Source organism: Stenella coeruleoalba (genome assembly GCF_951394435.1).
Source record: "Stenella coeruleoalba genome assembly, chromosome: 6".
Classification (NCBI taxonomy): domain Eukaryota; kingdom Metazoa; phylum Chordata; class Mammalia; order Artiodactyla; family Delphinidae; genus Stenella; species Stenella coeruleoalba.
Window position 1 is genome coordinate 24,756,018 of NC_137151.1, and position 21,501 is coordinate 24,777,518.

The following is a 21,501-nucleotide window of genomic DNA, read 5'->3' on the forward strand; positions in this document are numbered from 1 at the left end:
AACCAATGAGAGACTAGCTGGAGGTGTCTGGACGGGCAAATTTAACTCTCATTTCCCTCCAGGAAGAGGAAATAACCAAAGGCTCAGCGTGCCGTGCCGGAACCAGATTAGGGCCTGAAGCCATCCTGCGGTGTTGCGGCCAGGTCACAAGAAAGCAAGTTGAAGAAAGGAGCTCAGGGGCACTGTAATTCACAAACCTGCAGAGTTATAAATGACAGCTATCGTCCAAAAATAGACTGAAGTAAGGCTGCCAAGAGGACTTGAAAGCGGGGCAGAATTGCAGGAAACCGATTTCAGGAGGTAGACTGGAATTGCATTGAAAGCATAGGAAAAGAGGCAGAACGTCCACAATGATGCACTTGGCCAAAAAGGGCGTATGCGTTTTTTCCTGAATATATTCAGGAAAAAACGCATACGCCCTTTTTGGCCAACCAAGCAAGCTTGCAAAGGAAATCTGCACTACAATGAAGTCTCACTTCCCCCCCGGTCAAAAGGGCCATCTGAAAAAAGTGTAAAATCCAGAAAGGCAGGACAGGCCATGGAGAACTGGGAGCCTTGTTATGCTGATGGGCGGGATGTAAATTGCCAACAACCACTCGGGAGAAGTGTATGGTGTTTCCTGAAACATCTAAAAAACAAAGCAACAGAACCTAGGGCACTTCCACTTATGGTCCTATAGCTTAGGGAAATTAAAATCAAAAAGACACAGCCACCCCAAAGTTTGGAACGGCTCTGTTTACAAGAACCTCGTTTACAGTAGAAGTTCAACATCGCAGAAAGTGGAAAATGGAGAAAGAAGTTGTGGTATTTACTTACAAAGCAATATCACTCAGCAATGAAATCTGTGTCATCAGGCCCTTAGCAGCACAATGAGTGGATTCAGGTACGATGATTCTAACTGAAATAAGTCACACAGAAAAAGAAACATCATAAGATATCACTAATACACGGAATGTAAACTTGGCTACACAGGAACTGCATTCCAAAACAGAACAGGGTCTCAAATTTAGAAAACCAACTTATGCTTGCTTAAGGGGAAAGGTGAGTTGGGGTGCTGCATAAAACCAGAGATTGAAATGAGCACAGATAAAGTTCCTTAAGCCAAATATGGAATAGACAAGAGCTACTCCTTGCTCAACGAAATGGACTCAACACCGCATATTAAACGCCTAAGAATGTACCTGACTAGTAAGTATCTTAAAACCTATAGATTGCTATGTCTCCGAAAGAGAATCAAGCATGTGTACAGGGGCATAAACGCAGCAGTGATAGGATTGGAGAGGTTTGGTGAGCAAATGAAGACCCTTTGAAGTCATATTGCATGGTACCCATTCCACGGGTTTCAACTACCCAGGTTTTAGGTATTCTTCCTTCAGCTAAAACATGCATGTGGAACCCAGAGTATGATCAACCATGTGATCGGGAGACGTGTTCAAATATGTCTCAGTTTTCCTCCCCTGGTACTCGGGTGCAACATTCCAGACGCTTTACTAACACTCTCCCCACTTGGAGAGTCAGCGCCTTTAACCGCCTGTTTGGCCCAGTTTGCAATTTCTGCGGAAGATGAACAGGAATAGCGAGAACCAATGAGAGGCTAGCTGGAGGTGTCTGGACGGGCAAATTTAACTCTCATTTCCCACCAGGAAGAGGAAATAACCAAAGGCTCAGCGTGCCGTACCGGAACCAGATTAGGGCCAGAAGCCACCCTGCGGTGTTGCGGCCAGCTCACAAGAAAGCGAGTTGAAGAAAGGAGCTCAGGGGCACTGTAATTCACAAACCTGCAGAGTTATAAATGACAGCTATCGTCCAAAAATAGACTGAAATAAGGCTGCCAAGAGGTGTTGAAAGCGGGGCAGAATTGCAGGAAACCGATTTCAGGAGGTAGAGTGGAATTGCATTGAAAGCATAGGAAAAGAGGCAGAACGTCCACAATGATGCACTTGGCCAAAAAGGGCGTATGCGTTTTTTTCCTGAATATATTCAGGAAAAAACGCATACGCCCTTTTTGGCCAACCAAGCAAGATTGCAAAGGAAATCTGCACTACAATGAAGTCTCACTTCCCCCCAGTCAAAAGGGCCATCTGAAAAAAGTGTAAAATCCAGAAAGGCAGGACAGGCCATGGAGAACTGGGAGCCTTGTTATGCTGATGGGCGGGATGTAAATTGCCAACAACCACTCGGGAGAAGTGTATGGTGTTTCCTGAAACATCTAAAAAACAAAGCAACAGAACCTAGGGCACTTCCACTTATGGTCCTATAGCTTAGGGAAATTAAAATCAAAAAGACACAGCCACCCCAAAGTTTGGAACGGCTCTGTTTACAAGAACCTCGTTTACAGTACAAGTTCAACATCGCAGAAAGTGAAAAATGGATAAAGAAGTTGTGGTATTTACTTACAAAGCAATATCACTCAGCAATGAAATCTGTGTCATCAAGCCCTTAGCAGCACAATGAGTGGATTCAGGTATGATGATTCTAACTGAAATAAGTCACACACAAAAAGAAACATCATAATATATCAGTAATACACGGAATGTAAACTTGGCTACACAGGAACTGAATTACAGAACAGAACAGGGTCTCAAATTTAGAAAACCAACTTATGCTTGCTTAAGGGTAAAGGTGAGTTGGGGTGCTGCATAAAACCAGAGATTGAAATGAGCACAGATAAAGTTCCTTAAGTCAAATATGGAATAGACAAGAGCTACTCCTTGCTCAATGAAATGGACTCAACACCGCATATTAAACACCTAAGAATGTACCTGACTAGTAAGTATCTTAAAACCTATGGATTGCTATGTCTCAGAAAGAGAATCAAGCATGTGTACAGGGGCATAAACGCAGCAGTGATAGGATTGGAGAGGTTCGGTGAGCAAATGAAGACCCTTTGAAGTCATATTGCATGGTACCCATTCCACGGGTTTCAACTACCCAGGTTTTAGGTATTCTTCCTTCAGCTAAAACATGCATGTGGAACCCAGAGTATGATCAACCATGTGAACGGGAGACGTGTTCAAATATGTCTCAGTTTTCCTCCCCTGGTACTCCGGTGCAACATTCCAGACGCTTTACTAACACTCTCCCCACTTGGAGAGTCAGCGCCTTTAACCTCCTGTTTGGCCCAGTTTGCAATTTCTGCGGAAGATGAACAGGAATAGCGAGAACCAATGAGAGGCTAGCTGGAGGTGTCTGGACGGGCAAATTTAACTCTCATTTCCCACCAGGAAGAGGAAATAACCAAAGGCTCAGCATGCCGGGCCGGAACCAGATTAGGGCCTGAAGCCATCCTGCGGTGTTGCGGCCAGGTCACAAGAAAGCGAGTTGAAGAAAGGAGCTCAGGGGCACTGTAATTCACAAACCTGCAGAGTTATAAATGACAGCTATCGGCCAGAAATAGACTGAAGTAAGGCTGCCAAGAGGACTTGAAAGCGGGGCAGAATTGCAGGAAACCGATTTCAGGAGGTAGACTGGAATTGCATTGAAAGCATAGGAAAAGAGGCAGAACGTCCACAATGATGCACTTGGCCAAAAAGGGCGTATGCGTTTTTTCCTGAATATATTCAGGAAAAAACGCATACGCCCTTTTTGGCCAACCAAGCAAGCTTGCAAAGGAAATCTGCACTACAATGAAGTCTCACTTCCCCCCGGTCAAAAGGGCCATCTGAAAAAAGTGTAAAATCCAGAAAGGCAGGACAGGCCATGGAGAACTGGGAGCCTTGTTATGCTGATGGGCGGGATGTAAATTGCCAACAACCACTCGGGAGAAGTGTATGGTGTTTCCTGAAACATCTAAAAAACAAAGCAACAGAACCTAGGGCACTTCCACTTATGGTCCTATAGCTTAGGGAAATTAAAATCAAAAAGACACAGCCACCCCAAAGTTTGGAACGGCTCTGTTTACAAGAACCTCGTTTACAGTACAAGTTCAACATCGCAGAAAGTGAAAAATGGATAAAGAAGTTGTGGTATTTACTTACAAAGCAATATCACTCAGCAATGAAATCTGTGTCACAAGGCCCTTAGCAGCACAATGAGTGGATTCAGGTATGATGATTCTAACTGAAATAAGTCACACAGAAAAAGAAACATCATAAGATATCAGTAATACACGGAATGTAAACTTGGCTACACAGGAACTGAATTACAGAACAGAACAGGGTCTCAAATTTAGAAAACCAACTTATGCTTGCTTAAGGGGAAAGGTGAGTTGGGGTGCTGCATAAAACCAGAGATTGAAATGAGCACAGATAAAGTTCCTTAAGACAAATATGGAATAGACAAGAGCTACTCCTTGCTCAACGAAATGGACTCAACACCGCATATTAAACGCCTAAGAATGTACCTGACTAGTAAGTATCTTAAAACCTATGGATTGCTATGTCTCCGAAAGAGAATCAAGCATGTGTACAGGGTCATAAACGCAGCAGTGATAGGATTGGAGAGGTTCGGTGAGCAAATGAAGACCATTTGAAGTCATATTGCATGGTACCCATTACACGGGTCTTAACTCTCCAGGTTTAAGGTATTCTTCCTTCACCTAAAACATGCATGTGGAACCCAAGTATGATCAACCATGTGAAAGGGAGACGTGTTCAAATATGTCTCAGTTTTCCTCCCCTGGTACTCGGGTGCAACATTCCAGACGCTTTACTAACACTCTCCCCACTTGGAGAGTCAGTCCCTTTAACCTCCTGTTTGGCGCAGTTTGCAATTTCTGCGGAAGATGAACAGGAATAGCGAGAACCAATGAGAGACTAGCTGGAGGTGTCTGGACGGGCAAATTTAACTCTCATTTCCCACAAGGAAGAGGAAATAACCAAAGGCTCAGCGTGCCGTGCCGGAACCAGATTAGGGCCTGAAGCCATCCTGCGGTGTTGCGGCCAGGTCACAAGAAAGCGAGTTGAAGAAAGGAGCTCAGGGGCACTGTAATTCACAAACCTGCAGAGTTATAAATGACAGCTATCGTCCAAAAATACACTGAAGTAAGGCTGCCAAGAGGACTTGAAAGCGGGGCAGAATTGCAGGAAACCGATTTCAGGAGGTAGACTGGAATTGCATTGAAAGCATAGGAAAAGAGGCAGAACGTCCACAATGATGCACTTGGCCAAAAAGGGCGTATGCGTTTTTTCCTGAATATATTCAGGAAAAAACGCATACGCCCTTTTTGGCCAACCAAGCAAGCTTGCAAAGGAAATCTGCACTACAATGAAGTCTCACTTCCCCCCGGTCAAAAGGACCATCTGAAAAAAGTGTAAAATCCAGAAAGGCAGGACAGGCCATGGAGAACTGGGAGCCTTGTTATGCTGATGGGCGGGATGTAAATTGCCAACAGACACTCGGGAGAAGTGTATGGTGTTTCCTGAAACATCGAAAAAACAAAGCAACATAGCCTAGGGCACTTCCACTTATGGTCCTATAGCTTAGGGAAATTAAAATCAAAAAGACACAGCCACCCCAAAGTTTGGAACGGCTCTGTTTACAAGAACCTCGTTTACAGTACAAGTTCAACATCGCAAAAAGTGAAAAATGGATAAAGAAGTTGTGGTATTTACTTACAAAGCAATATCACTCAGCAATGAAATCTATGTCATCAGGCCCTTAGCAGCATAATGAGTGGATTCAGGTACGATGATTCTAACTGAAATAAGTCACACAGAAAAAGAAACATCATAAGATATCAGTAATACACGGAATGGAAACTTGGCTACACAGGAACTGAATTACAGAACAGAACAGGGTCTCAAATTTAGAAAACCAACTTATGCTTGCTTAAGGGGAAAGGTGAGTTGGGGTGCTGCATAAAACCAGAGATTGAAATGAGCACAGATAAAGTTCCTTAAGCCAAATATGGAATAGACAAGAGCTACTCCTTGCTCAACGAAATGGACTCAACACCGCATATTAAACGCCTAAGAATGTACCTGACTAGTAAGTATGTTAAAACCTATGGATTGCTATGTCTCCAAAAGAGAATCAAGCATGTGTACAGGGGCATAAACGCTGCAGTGATAGGATGGAGAGTTTCGTGAGCAAATGAAGACCCTTTGAAGTCATATTGCATGGTACCCATTCCACGGGTTTCAACTACCCAGGTTTAAGGTATTCTTCCTTCAGCTAAAACATGCATGCGGAACCTAGAGTATGATCAACCATGTGATCGGGAGACGTGTTCAAATATGTCTCAGTTTTCGTACCCTGGTACTCGGGTGCAACATTCCAGACGCTTTACTAAAACTCTCTCCAATTGGAGAGTCAGTCCCTTTAACCTCCTGTTTGGCCCAGTTTGCAATTTCTGTGGAAGATGAACAGGAATAGCGAGAACCAATGAGAGACTAGCTGGAGGTGTCTGGATGGGCAAATTTAACTCTCATTTCCCACCAGGAAGAGGAATTAACCAAAGGCTCAGCATGCCGGGCCGGAACCAGATTAGGGCCTGAAGCCATCCTGCGGTGTTGCGGCCAGGTCACAAGAAAGCGAGTTGAAGAAAGGAGCTCAGGGGCACTGTAATTCACAAACCTGCAGAGTTATAAATGACAGCTATCGTCCAAAAATAGACTGAAGTAAGGCTGCCAAGAGGACTTGAAAGCGGGGCAGAATTGCAGGAAACCGATTTCAGGAGGTAGACTGGAATTGCATTGAAAGCATAGGAAAAGAGGCAGAACGTCCACAATGATGCACTTGGCCAAAAAGGGCGTATGCGTTTTTTCCTGAATATATTCAGGAAAAAACGCATACGCCCTTTTTGGCCAACCAAGCAAGCTTGCAAAGGAAATCTGCACTACAATGAAGTCTCACTTCCCCCCGGTCAAAAGGGCCATCTGAAAAAAGTGTAAAATCCAGAAAGGCAGGACAGGCCATGGAGAACTGGGAGCCTTGTTATGCTGATGGGCGGGATGTAAATTGCCAACAACCACTCGGGAGAAGTGTATGGTGTTTCCTGAAACATCTAAAAAACAAAGCAACAGAACCTAGGGCAATTCCACTTATGGTCCTATAGCTTAGGGAAATTAAAATCAAAAAGACACAGCCACCCCAAAGTTTGGAACAGCTCTGTTTACAAGAACCTCGTTTACAGTACAAGTTCAACATCGCAGAAAGTGAAAAATGGATAAAGAACTTGTGGTACTTACGTACAATGCAGTATCACTCAGCAATGAAATCTGTGTCACCAGGCCCTTAGCAGCACAATGAGTGGATTCAGGTATGATGATTCTAACTGAAATAAGTCACACAGAAAAAGAAACATCATAAGATATCAGTAATACACGGAATGTAAACTTGGCTACACAGGAACTGAATTACAGAACAGAACAGGGTCTCAAATTTAGAAAACCAACTTATGCTTGCTTAAGGGGAAAGGTGAGTTGGGGTGCTGCATAAAACCAGAGATTGAAATGAGCACAGATAAAGTTCCTTAAGCCAAATATGGAATAGACAAGAGCTACTCCTTGCTCAACGAAATGGACTCAACACCGCATATTAAACGCCTAAGAATGTACCTGACTAGTAAGTATCTTAAAACCTATGGATTGCTATGTCTCCGAAAGAGAATCAAGCATGTGTACAGGGTCAAAAACGCAGCAGTGATAGGATTGGAGAGGTTCGGTGAGCAAATGAAGACCCTTTGAAGTCATATTGCATGGTACCCATTACACGGGTCTTAACTCTCCAGGTTTAAGGTATTCTTCCTTCAGCTAAAACATGCATGTGGAACCCAAGTATGATCAACCATGTGAACGGGAGACGTGTTCAAATATGTCTCAGTTTTCCTCCCCTGGTACTCGGGTGCAACATTCCAGACGCTTTACTAACACTCTCCCCACTTGGAGAGTCAGCGCCTTTAACCTCCTGTTTGGCCCAGTTTGCAATTTCTGCGGAAGATGAACAGGAATAGCGAGAACCAATGAGAGGCTAGCTGGAGGTGTCTGGACGGGCAAATTTAACTCTCATTTCCCACCAGGAAGAGGAAATAACCAAAGGCTCAGCGTGCCGGGCCGGAACCAGATTAGGGCCTGAAGCCATCCTGCGGTGTTGCGGCCAGGTCACAAGAAAGCGAGTTGAAGAAAGGAGCTCAGGGGCACTGTAATTCACAAACCTGCAGAGTTATAAATGACAGCTATCGTCCAAAAATAGACTGAAGTAAGGCTGCCAAGAGGACTTGAAAGCGGGGCAGAATTGCAGGAAACTGATTTCAGGAGGTAGACTGGAATTGCATTGAAAGCATAGGAAAAGAGGCAGAACGTCCACAATGATGCACTTGGCCAAAAAGGGCGTATGCGTTTTTTCCTGAATATATTCAGGAAAAAACGCATACGCCCTTTTTGGCCAACCAAGCAAGCTTGCAAAGGAAATCTGCACTACAATGAAGTCTCACTTCCCCCCGGTCAAAAGGGCCATCTGAAAAAAGTGTAAAATCCAGAAAGGCAGGACAGGCCATGGAGAACTGGGAGCCTTGTTATGCTGATGGGCGGGATGTAAATTGCCAACAACCACTCTGGAGAAGTGTATGGTGTTTCCTGAAACATCTAAAAAACAAAGCAACAGAACCTAGGGCACTTCCACTTATGGTCCTATAGCTTAGGGAAATTAAAATCAAAAAGACACAGCCACCCCAAAGTTTGGAACGGCTCTGTTTACAAGAACCTCGTTTACAGTACAAGTTCAACATCGCAGAAAGTGAAAAATGGATAAAGAACTTGTGGTACTTACGTACAATGCAGTATCACTCAGCAATGAAATCTGTGTCACCAGGCCATTAGCAGCACAATGAGTGGATTCAGGTATGATGATTCTAACTGAAATAAGTCACACAGAAAAAGAAACATCATAAGATATCAGTAATACACGGAATGTAAACTTGGCTACACAGGAACTGCATTCCAAAACAGAACAGGGTCTCAAATTTAGAAAACCAACTTATGCTTGCTTAAGGGGAAAGGTGAGTTGGGGTGCTGCATAAAACCAGAGATTGAAATGAGCACAGATAAAGTTCCTTAAGCCAAATATGGAATAGACAAGAGCTACTCCTTGCTCAACGAAATGGACTCAACACCGCATATTAAACGCCTAAGAATGTACCTGACTAGTAAGTATCTTAAAACCTATGGATTGCTATGTCTCCGAAAGAGAATCAAGCATGTGTACAGGGTCAAAAACGCAGCAGTGATAGGATTGGAGAGGTTCGGTGAGCAAATGAAGACACTTTGAAGTCATATTGCATGGTACCCATTACACGGGCCTTAACTCTCCAGGTTTAAGGTATTCTTCCTTCAGCTAAAACATGCATGTGGAACCCAAGTATGATCAACCATGTGAACGGGAGACGTGTTCAAATATGTCTCAGTTTTCCTCCCCTGGTACTCGGGTGCAACATTCCAGACGCTTTACTAACACTCTCCCCACTTGGAGAGTCAGCGCCTTTAACCTCCTGTTTTTCCCAGTTTGCAATTTCTGCGGAAGATGAACAGGAATAGCGAGAACCAATGAGAGACTAGCTGGAGGTGTCTGGACGGGCAAATTTAACTCTCATTTCCCACCAGGAAGAGGAAATAACCAAAGGCTCAGCGTGCCGTGCCGGAACCAGATTAGGGCCTGAAGCCATCCTGCGGTGTTGCGGCCAGGTCACAAGAAAGCGAGTTGAAGAAAGGAGCTCAGGGGCACTGTAATTCACAAACCTGCAGAGTTATAAATGACAGCTATCGTCCAAAAATAGACTGAAGTAAGGCTGCCAAGAGGACTTGAAAGCGGGGCAGAATTGCAGGAAACCGATTTCAGGAGGTAGACTGGAATTGCATTGAAAGCATAGGAAAAGAGGCAGAACGTCCACAATGATGCACTTGGCCAAAAAGGGCGTATGCGTTTTTTCCTGAATATATTCAGGAAAAAACGCATACGCCCTTTTTGGCCAACCAAGCAAGCTTGCAAAGAAATCTGCACTACAATGAAGTCTCACTTCCCCCCGGTCAAAAGGGCCATCTGAAAAAAGTGTAAAATCCAGAAAGGCAGGACAGGACATTGAGAACTGGGTGCCTTGTTATGCTGATGGGCGGGATGTAAACTGCCAACAGACACTCGGGAGAAGTGTATGGTGTTTCCTGAAACATCTAAAAAACAAAGCAACAGAGCCTAGGGCACTTCCACTTATGGTCCTATAGCTTAGGGAAATTAAAATCAAAAAGACACAGCCACCCCAAAGTTTGGAACGGCTCTGTTTACAAGAACCTCGTTTACAGTACAAGTTCAACATCGCAGAAAGTGAAAAATGGATAAAGAAGTTGTGGTATTCACTTACAAAGCAATATCACTCAGCAATGAAATCTGTGTCACAAGGCCCTTAGCAGCACAATGAGTGGATTCAGGTATGATGATTCTAACTGAAATAAGTCACACAGAAAAAGAAACATCATAAGATATCAGTAATACACGGAATGGAATCTTGGCTACACAGGAACTTAATTACAGAACAGAACAGGGTCTCAAATTTAGAAAACCAACTTATGGTTGCTTAAGGGTAAACGTGAGTTGGGGTGCTGCATAACACCAGAGATTGAAATGAGCACAGATAAAGTTCCTTAAGCCAAATATGGAATAGACAAGAGCTACTCCTTGCTCAACGAAATGGACTCAACACCGCATATTAAACGCCTAAGAATGTAACTGACTAGTAAGTATCTTAAAACCTATAGATTGCTATGTCTCCGAAAGAGAATCAAGCATGTGTACAGGGTCATAAACGCAGCAGTGATAGGATTGGAGAGGTTCGGTGAGCAAATGAAGACCCTTTGAAGTCATATTGCATGGTACCCATTCCACGGGTTTCAACTACCCAGGTTTAAGGTATTCTTCCTTCAGCTAAAACATGCATGTGGAACCTAGAGTATGATCAACCATTTGATTGGGAGACGTGTTCAAATATGTCTCAGTTTTCGTACCCTGGTACTCGGGTGCAACATTCCAGACGCTTTACTAACACTCTCCCCACTTGGAGAGTCAGCGCCTTTAACCTCCTGTTTGGCCAGGTTTGCAATTTCTGCGGAAGATGAACAGGAATAGCGAGAACCAATGAGAGGCTAGCTGGAGGTGTCTGGACGGGCAAATTTAACTCTCATTTCCCACCAGGAAGTGGAATTAACCAAAGGCTCAGCATGCCGGGCCGGAACCAGATTAGGGCCTGAAGCCATCCTGCGGTGTTGCGGCCAGGTCACAAGAAAGCGAGTTGAAGAAAGGAGCTCAGGGGCACTGTAATTCACAAACCTGCAGAGTTATAAATGAGAGCTATCGTCCAAAAGTAGACTGAAGTAAGGCTGCCAAGAGGACTCGAAAGAGGGGCAGAATTGCAGGAAACCGATTTCAGGAGGTAGACTGGAATTGCATTGAAAGCATAGGAAAAGAGGCAGAACGTCCACAATGATGCACTTGGCCAAAAAGGGCGTATGCGTTTTTTCCTGAATATATTCAGGAAAAAACGCATACGCCCTTTTTGGCCAACCAAGCAAGCTTGCAAAGGAAATCTGCACTACAATGAAGTCTCACTTCCCCCCGGTCAAAAGGGCCATCTGAAAAAAGTGTAAAATCCAGAAAGGCAACAGGCCATTGAGTACTGGGAGCCTTGTTATGCTGATGGGAGGGATGTAAATTGCCAACAGACACTCGGGAGAAGTGTATGGTGTTTCCTGAAACATCTAAAAAACAAAGCAACAGAGCCTAGGGCACTTCCACTTATGGTCCTATAGCTTAGGGAAATTAAAAAGACACAGCCACCCCAAAGTTTGGGACGCCTCCGTTTACAAGAACCCCTTTTACCGTACAAGTTCAATATCACAGAAAGTGAAAAATGGATAAAGAATTTGTGGTACTTACGTACAATGCAGTATCACTCAGCAATGAAATCTGTGTCACCAGGCCCTTAGCAGCACAATGAGTGGATTCAGGTATGATGATTCTAACTGAAATAAGTCACACAGAAAAAGAAACATCATAAGATATCAGTAATACACGGAATGTAAACTTGGCTACACAGGAACTGCATTCCAAAACAGAACAGGGTCTCAAATTTAGAAAACCAACTTATGCTTGCTTAAGGGGAAAGGTGAGTTGGGGTGCTGCATAAAACCAGAGATTGAAATGAGCACAGATAAAGTTCCTTAAGCCAAATATGGAATAGACAAGAGCTACTCCTTGCTCAACGAAATGGACTCAACACCGCATATTAAACGCCTAAGAATGTACCTGACTAGTAAGTATCTTAAAACCTATGGATTGCTATGTCTCCAAAAGAGAATCAAGCGTGTGTACAGGGGCATAAACACAGCAGTGATAGGATTGGAGAGGTTCGGTGAGCAAATGAAGACCCTTTGAAGTCATATTGCATGGTACCCATTCCACGGGTTTCAACTACCCAGGTTTAAGGTATTCTTCCTTCAGATAAAACATGCATGTGGAACCCAGAGTATGATCAACCATGTGAACGGGAGACGTGTTCAAATATGTCTCAGTTTTCTTCCCATGGTACTCGGGTGCAACATTCCAGACGCTTTACTAACACTCTCCCCACTTGGAGAGTCAGTCCCTTTAACCTCCTGTTTGGCCCAGTTTGCAATTTCTGCGGAAGATGAACAGGAATAGCGAGAACCAATGAGAGGCTAGCTGGAGGTGTCTGGACGGGCAAATTTAACTCTCATTTCCCACCAGGAAGAGGAATTAACCAAAGGCTCAGCATGCCGGGCCGGAACCAGATTAGGGCCTGAAGCCATCCTGCGGTGTTGCGGCCAGGTCACAAGAAAGCGAGTTGAAGAAAGGAGCTCAGGGGCACTGTAATTCACAAACCTGCAGAGTTATAAATGAGAGCTATCGTCCAAAAGTAGACTGAAGTAAGGCTGCCAAGAGGACTCGAAAGAGGGGCAGAATTGCAGGAAACCGATTTCAGGAGGTAGACTGGAATTGCATTGAAAGCATAGGAAAAGAGGCAGAACGTCCACAATGATGCACTTGGCCAAAAAGGGCGTATGTGTTTTTTCCTGAATATATTCAGGAAAAAACGCATACGCCCTTTTTGGCCAACCAAGCAAGCTTGCAAAGGAAATCTGCACTACAATGAAGTCTCACTTCCCCCCGGTCAAAAGGGCCATCTGAAAAAAGTGTAAAATCCAGAAAGGCAGGACAGGCCATGGAGAACTGGGAGCCTTGTTATGCTGATGGGCGGGATGTAAATTGCCAACAACCACTCGGGAGAAGTGTATGGTGTTTCCTGAAACATCTAAAAAACAAAGCAACAGAACCTAGGGCACTTCCACTTATGGTCCTATAGCTTAGGGAAATTAAAATCAAAAAGACACAGCCACCCCAAAGTTTGGAACGGCTCTGTTTACAAGAACCTCGTTTACAGTACAAGTTCAACATCGCAGAAAGTGAAAAATGGATAAAGAACTTGTGGTACTTACGTACAATGCAGTATCACTCAGCAATGAAATCTGTGTCACCAGGCCATTAGCAGCACAATGAGTGGATTCAGGTATGATGATTCTAACTGAAATAAGTCACACAGAAAAAGAAACATCATAAGATATCAGTAATACACGGAATGTAAACTTGGCTACACAGGAACTGCATTCCAAAACAGAACAGGGTCTCAAATTTAGAAAACCAACTTATGCTTGCTTAAGGGGAAAGGTGAGTTGGGGTGCTGCATAAAACCAGAGATTGAAATGAGCACAGATAAAGTTCCTTAAGCCAAATATGGAACAGACAAGAGCTACTCCTTGCTCAACGAAATGGACTCAAAACCCCATATTAAACGCCTAAGAATGTACCTGACTAGTATCTTAAAACCTATGGATTGCTATGTCCCAAAAGAGAATCAAGCGTGTGTACAGGGGCATAAACGCAGCAGTGATAGGATTGGAGAGGTTCGGTGAGCAAATGAAGACCCTTTGAAGTCATATTGCATGGTACCCATTACACGGGTCTCAACTCTCCAGGTTTAAGGTATTCTTCTTCAGCTAAAACATGCATGTGGAACCCAGAGTATGAACAACCATGTGATCGGGAGACGTGTTCAAATATGTCTCAGTTTTCCTCCCCTGGTACTCGGGTGCAACATTCCAGACGCTTTACTAACACTCTCCCGACTTGGAGAGTCAGTCCCTTTAACCTCCTGTTTGGCCCAGTTTGCAGTTTCTGTGGAAGATGAACAGGAATAGCGAGAACCAATGAGAGGCTAGCTGGAGGTGTCTGGACTGGCAAATTTAACTCTCATTTCCCACCAGGAAGAGGAATTAACCAAAGGCTCAGCATGCCAGGCCGGAACCAGATTAGGGCCTGAAGCCATCCTGCGGTGTCACAACCAGCTCACAAGAAAGCGAGTTGAAGAAAGGAGCTCAGGGGCACTGTAATTCACAAACCTGCAGAGTTATAAATGACAGCTATCGTCCAAAAATAGACTGAAGTAAGGCTGCCAGGAGGACTTGAAAGCGGGGCAGAATTGCAGGAATCCGATTTCAGGAGGTAGACTGGAATTGCATTGAAAGCATAGGAAAAGAGGCAGAACGTCCACAATGATGCACTTGGCCAAAAAGTGCGTATGCATTTTTTCCTGAATATATTCAGGAAAAAACGCATACGCACTTTTTGGCCAACCAAGCAAGCTTGCAAAGGAAATCTGCACTACAATGAAGTCTCACTTCCCCCCGGTCAAAAGGGCCATCTGAAAAAAGTGTAAAATCCAGAAAGGCAGGACAGGCCATGGAGAACTGGGAGCCTTGTTATGCTGATGGGTGGGATGTAAATTGCCAACAACCACTCGGGAGAAGTGTATGGTGTTTCTTGAAACATCTAAAAAACAAAGCAACAGAACCTAGGGCACTTCCACTTATGGTCCTACAGCTTAGGGAAATTAAAATCAAAAAGACACAGCCACCCCAAAGTTTGGAACGGCTCTGTTTACAAGAACCTCGTTTACAGTACAAGTTCAACATCGGAGAAAGTGAAAAATGGATAAAGAAGTTGTGGTATTTACTTACAAAGCAATATCACTCAGCAATGAAATCTGTGTCATCAGGCCCTTAGCAGCACAATGAGTGGATTCAGGTATGATGATTCTAACTGAAATAAGTCACACAGAAAAAGAAACATCATAAGATATCAGTAATACACGGAATGTAAACTTGGCTACACAGGAACTGCATTCCAAAACAGAACAGGGTCTCAAATTTAGAAAACCAACTTATGCTTGCTTAAGGGGAAAGGTGAGTTGGGGTGCTGCATAAAACCAGACATTGAAATGAGCACAGATAAAGTTCCTTAAGCCAAATATGGAATAGACAAGAGCTACTCCTTGCTCAACGAAATGGACTCAACACCGCATATTAAACGCCTAAGAATGTACCTGACTATTAAGTATCTTAAAACCTATAGATTGCTATGTGTCCGAAAGAGAATCAAGCATGTGTACAGGGGTATAAACGCAGCAGTGATAGGATTGGAGAGGTTCGGTGAGCAAATGAAGACCCTTTGAAGTCATATTGCATGGTACCCATTCAACGGGTTTCAACTACCCAGGTTTTAGGTATTCTTCCTTCAGCTAAAACATGCATGTGGAACCCAGAGTATGATCAACCATGTGATCGGGAGACGTGTTCAAATATGTCTCAGTTTTCCTCCCCTGGTACTCGGGTGCAACATTCCAGACGCTTTACTAACACTCTCCCCACTTGGAGAGTCAGCGCCTTTAACCTCCTGTTTGGCCCAGTTTGCAGTTTCTGCGGAAGATGAACAGGAATAGCGAGAACCAATGAGAGGCTAGCTGGAGGTGTCTGGACGGGCAAATTTAACTCTCATTTCCCACCAGGAAGAGGAAATAACCAAAGGCTCAGCGTGCCGTTCCAGAACCAGATTAGGGCCTGAAGCCATCCTGCGGTGTTGCGGCCAGGTCACAAGAAAGCGAGTTGAAGAAAGGAGCTCAGGGGCACTGTAATTCACACACCTGCAGAGTTATAAATGACAGCTATCGGCCAGAAATAGACTGAAGTAAGGCTGCCAAGAGGACTTGAAAGCGGGGCAGAATTGCAGGAAACCGATTTCAGGAGTTAGACTGGAATTGCATTGAAAGCATAGGAAAAGAGGCAGAACGTCCACAATGATGCACTTGGCCAAAAAGGGCGTATGCGTTTTTTCCTGAATATATTCAGGAAAAAACGCATACGCCCTTTTTGGCCAACCAAGCAAGCTTGCAAAGGAAATCTGCACTACAATGAAGTCTCACTTCCCCCCGGTCAAAAGGGCCATCTGAAAAAAGTGTAAAATCCAGAAAGGCAGGACAGGCCATGGAGAACTGGGAGCCTTGTTATGCTGATGGGCGGGATGTAAATTGCCAACAACCACTCGGGAGAAGTGTATGGTGTTTCCTGAAACATCTAAAAAACAAAGCAACAGAGCCTAGGGCACTTCCACTTATGGTCCTATAGCTTAGGGAAATTAAAATCAAAAAGACACAGCCACCCCAAAGTTTGGGACGCCTCCGATTACAAGAACCTCGTTTACCGTACAAGTTCAATATCACAGAAAGTGAAAAATGGATAAAGAACTTGTGGTACTTACGTACAATGCAGTATCACTCAGCAATGAAATCTATGTCATCAGGCCCGTAGCAGCATAATGAGTGGATTCAGGTACGATGATTCTAACTGAAATAATTCACACAGAAAAAGAAACATCATAAGATATCACTAATACACGGAATGTAAACTTGGCTACACAGGAACTGCATTCCAAAACAGAACAGGGTCTCAAATTTAGAAAACCAACTTATGCTTGCTTAAGGGGAAAGGTGAGTTGGGGTGCTGCATAAAACCAGAGATTGAAATGAGCACAGATAAAGTTCCTTAAGCCAAATATGGAACAGACAAGAGCTACTCCTTGCTCAACGAAATGGACTCAAAACCCCATATTAAACGCCTAAGAATGTACCTGACTAGTATCTTAAAACCTATGGATTGCTATGTCCCAAAAGAGAATCAAGCGTGTGTACAGGGGCATAAACGCAGCAGTGATAGGATTGGAGAGGTTCGGTGAGCAAATGAAGACCCTTTGAAGTCATATTGCATGGTACCCATTACACGGGTCTCAACTCTCCAGGTTTAAGGTATTCTTCTTCAGCTAAAACATGCATGTGGAACCCAGAGTATGAACAACCATGTGATCGGGAGACGTGTTCAAATATGTCTCAGTTTTCCTCCCCTGGTACTCGGGTGCAACATTCCAGACGCTTTACTAACACTCTCCCGACTTGGAGAGTCAGTCCCTTTAACCTCCTGTTTGGCCCAGTTTGCAGTTTCTGTGGAAGATGAACAGGAATAGCGAGAACCAATGAGAGGCTAGCTGGAGGTGTCTGGACTGGCAAATTTAACTCTCATTTCCCACCAGGAAGAGGAATTAACCAAAGGCTCAGCATGCCAGGCCGGAACCAGATTAGGGCCTGAAGCCATCCTGCGGTGTCACAACCAGCTCACAAGAAAGCGAGTTGAAGAAAGGAGCTCAGGGGCACTGTAATTCACAAACCTGCAGAGTTATAAATGACAGCTATCGTCCAAAAATAGACTGAAGTAAGGCTGCCAGGAGGACTTGAAAGCGGGGCAGAATTGCAGGAATCCGATTTCAGGAGGTAGACTGGAATTGCATTGAAAGCATAGGAAAAGAGGCAGAACGTCCACAATGATGCACTTGGCCAAAAAGTGCGTATGCATTTTTTCCTGAATATATTCAGGAAAAAACGCATACGCACTTTTTGGCCAACCAAGCAAGCTTGCAAAGGAAATCTGCACTACAATGAAGTCTCACTTCCCCCCGGTCAAAAGGGCCATCTGAAAAAAGTGTAAAATCCAGAAAGGCAGGACAGGCCATGGAGAACTGGGAGCCTTGTTATGCTGATGGGTGGGATGTAAATTGCCAACAACCACTCGGGAGAAGTGTATGGTGTTTCTTGAAACATCTAAAAAACAAAGCAACAGAACCTAGGGCACTTCCACTTATGGTCCTACAGCTTAGGGAAATTAAAATCAAAAAGACACAGCCACCCCAAAGTTTGGAACGGCTCTGTTTACAAGAACCTCGTTTACAGTACAAGTTCAACATCGCAGAAAGTGAAAAATGGATAAAGAAGTTGTGGTATTCACTTACAAAGCAATATCACTCAGCAATGAAATCTATGTCATCAGGCCCTTAGCAGCACAATGAGTGGATTCAGGTATAATGATTCTAACTGAAATAAGTCACACAGGAAAAGAAACATCATAAGGTATCAGTAATACACGGAATGGAAACTTGGCTACACAGGAACTGAATTACAGAACAGAACAGGGTCTCAAATTTAGAAAACCAACTTATGCTTGCTTAAGGGGAAAGGTGAGTTGGGTTGCTGCATAAAACCAGAGATTGAAATGAGCACAGATAAGGTTCCTTAAGCCAAATATGGAATAGAAAAGAGCTACTCCTTGCTCAACGAAATGGACTCAACACCGCATATTAAACGCCTAAGAATGTACCTGACTAGTAAGTATCTTAAAACCTATGGATTGCTATGTCTCCGAAAGAGAATCAAGCATGTGTACAGGGGCATAAACGCAGCAGTGATAGGATTGGGGAGGTTCGGTGAGCAAATGAAGACCCTTTGAAGTCATATTGCATGGTACCCATTCCACGGGTTTCAACTACCCAGGTTTAAGGTATTCTTCCTTCAGCTAAAACATGCATGTGGAACCTAGAGTATGATCAACCATGTGATCGGGAGACGTGTTCAAATATGTCTCAGTTTTCGTACCCTGGTACTCGGGTGCAACATTCCAGACGCTTTACTAACACTCTCCCGATTTGGAGAGTCAGTCCCTTTAACCTCCTGTTTGGCCCAGTTTGCAATTTCTGTGGAAGATGAACAGGAATAGCGAGAACCAATGAGAGACTAGCTGGAGGTGTCTGGACGGGCAAATTTAACTCTCATTTCCCACCAGGAAGAGGAATTAACCAAAGGATCAGCGTGCCGTGCCGGAATCAGATTAGGGCCTGAAGCCATCCTGCGGTGTTTCGGCCAGCTCACAAGAAAGCGAGTTGAAGAAAGGAGCTCAGGGGCACTGTAATTCACAAACCTGCAGAGTTATAAATGACAGCTGTCGTCCAAAAATAGACTGAAGTAAGGCTGCCAAGAGGACTTGAAAGCGGGGCAGAATTGCAGGAAACCGATTTCAGGAGGTAGACTGGAATTGCATTGAAAGCATAGGAAAAGAGGCAGAACGTCCACAATGATGCACTTGGCCAAAAAGGGCGTATGCGTTTTTTCCTGAATATATTCAGGAAAAAACGCATACGCCCTTTTTGGCCAACCAAGCAAGCTTGCAAAGGAAATCTGCACTACAATGAAGTCTCACTTCCCCCCAGTCAAAAGGGCCATCTGAAAAAAGTATAGAATCCAGAAAGGCAGGACAGGCCATGGAGAACTGGGAGCCTTGTTATGCTGATGAGCGGGATGTAAATTGCCAACAACCACTCGGGAGAAGTGTATGGTGTTTCCTGAAACATCTAAAAAACAAAGCAACAGAGCCTAGGGCACTTCCACTTATGGTCCTATAGCTTAGGGAAATTAAAATCAAAAAGACACAGCCACCCCAAAGTTTGGAACGGCTCTGTTTACAAGAACCTCGTTTACAGTACAAGTTCAACATCGCAGAAAGTGAAAAATGGATAAAGAAGTTGTGGTATTTACTTACAAAGCAATATCACTCAGCAATGAAATCTGTGTCATCAGGCCCTTAGCAGCACAATGAGTGGATTCAGGTATGATGATTCTAACTGAAATAAGTCACACAGAAAAAGAAACATCATAAGATATCAGTAATACACGGAATGTAAACTTGGCTACACAGGAACTGCATTCCAAAACAGAACAGGGTCTCAAATTTAGAAAACCAACTTATGCTTGCTTAAGGGGAAAGGTGAGTTGGGGTGCTGCATAAAACCAGACATTGAAATGAGCACAGATAAAGTTCCTTAAGCCAAATATGGAATAGACAAGAGCTACTCCTTGCTCAACGAAATGGACTCAACACCGCATATTAAACGCCTAAGAATGTACCTGACTATTAAGTATCTTAAAACCTATAGATTGCTATGTGTCCGAAAGAGAATCAAGCATGTGTACAGGGGTATAAACGCAGCAGTGATAGGATTGGAGAGGTTCGGTGAGCAAATGAAGACCCTTTGAAGTCATATTGCATGGTACCCATTCAACGGGTTTCAACTACCCAGGTTTTAGGTATTCTTCCTTCAGCTAAAACATGCATGTGGAACCCAGAGTATGATCAACCATGTGATTGGGAGACGTGTTCAAATATGTCTCAGTTTTCCTCCCCTGGTACTCGGGTGCAACATTCCAGACGCTTTACTAACACTCTCCCCACTTGGAGAGTCAGCGCCTTTAACCTCCTGTTTGGCCCAGTTTGCAATTTCTGCGGAAGATGAACAGGAATAGCGAGAACCAATGAGAGGCTAGCTGGAGGTGTCTGGACGGGCAAATTTAACTCTCATTTCCCACCAGGAAGAGGAAATAACCAAAGGCTCAGCGTGCCGTTCCAGAACCAGATTAGGGCCTGAAGCCATCCTGCGGTGTTGCGGCCAGGTCACAAGAAAGCGAGTTGAAGAAAGGAGCTCAGGGGCACTGTAATTCACACACCTGCAGAGTTATAAATGACAGCTATCGGCCAGAAATAGACTGAAGTAAGGCTGCCAAGAGGACTTGAAAGTGGGGCAGAATTGCAGGAAACCGATTTCAGGAGTTAGACTGGAATTGCATTGAAAGCATAGGAAAAGAGGCAGAACGTCCACAATGATGCACTTGGCCAAAAAGGGCGTATGCGTTTTTTCCTGAATATATTCAGGAAAAAACGCATACGCCCTTTTTGGCCAACCAAGCAAGCTTGCAAAGGAAATCTGCACTACAATGAAGTCTCACTTCCCCCCGGTCAAAAGGGCCATCTGAAAAAAGTGTAAAATCCAGAAAGGCAGGACAGGCCATGGAGAACTGGGAGCCTTGTTATGCTGATGGGCGGGATGTAAATTGCCAACAACCACTCTGGAGAAGTGTATGGTGTTTCCTGAAACATCTAAAAAACAAAGCAACAGAGCCTAGGGCACTTCCACTTATGGTCCTATAGCTTAGGGAAATTAAAATCAAAAAGACACAGCCACCCCAAAGTTTGGGACGCCTCCGATTACAAGAACCTCGTTTACCGTACAAGTTCAATATCACAGAAAGTGAAAAATGGATAAAGAACTTGTGGTACTTACGTACAATGCAGTATCACTCAGCAATGAAATCTATGTCATCAGGCCCGTAGCAGCATAATGAGTGGATTCAGGTACGATGATTCTAACTGAAATAATTCACACAGAAAAAGAAACATCATAAGATATCACTAATACACGGAATGTAAACATGGCTACACAGGAACTGCATTCCAA

At 44.0% G+C, this 21,501-nt stretch overlaps 1 long non-coding RNA gene across 38 annotated transcripts in view; it reads right to left on the reverse strand.

Moving 5' to 3' along the window:
* LOC307187927 overlaps nt 1-21,501 on the reverse strand; it is a 3,519,425-nt gene that overhangs the window by 2,383,927 nt on the left and 1,113,997 nt on the right. For 26 of the 38 annotated variants that reach the window (XR_013828723.1, XR_013828724.1, XR_013828737.1 and 23 more), the window contains exons 2-3: nt 10,292-10,373; nt 3,978-4,059 (exon numbers count right to left, since the gene is read on the reverse strand). The exons of the other annotated variants lie outside the window; for them this stretch is intronic. This is a non-coding gene — a long non-coding RNA (uncharacterized lncRNA). The remainder of the gene's footprint in view (nt 1-3,977; nt 4,060-10,291; nt 10,374-21,501) is intronic. 38 annotated transcript variants of the gene reach the window in all.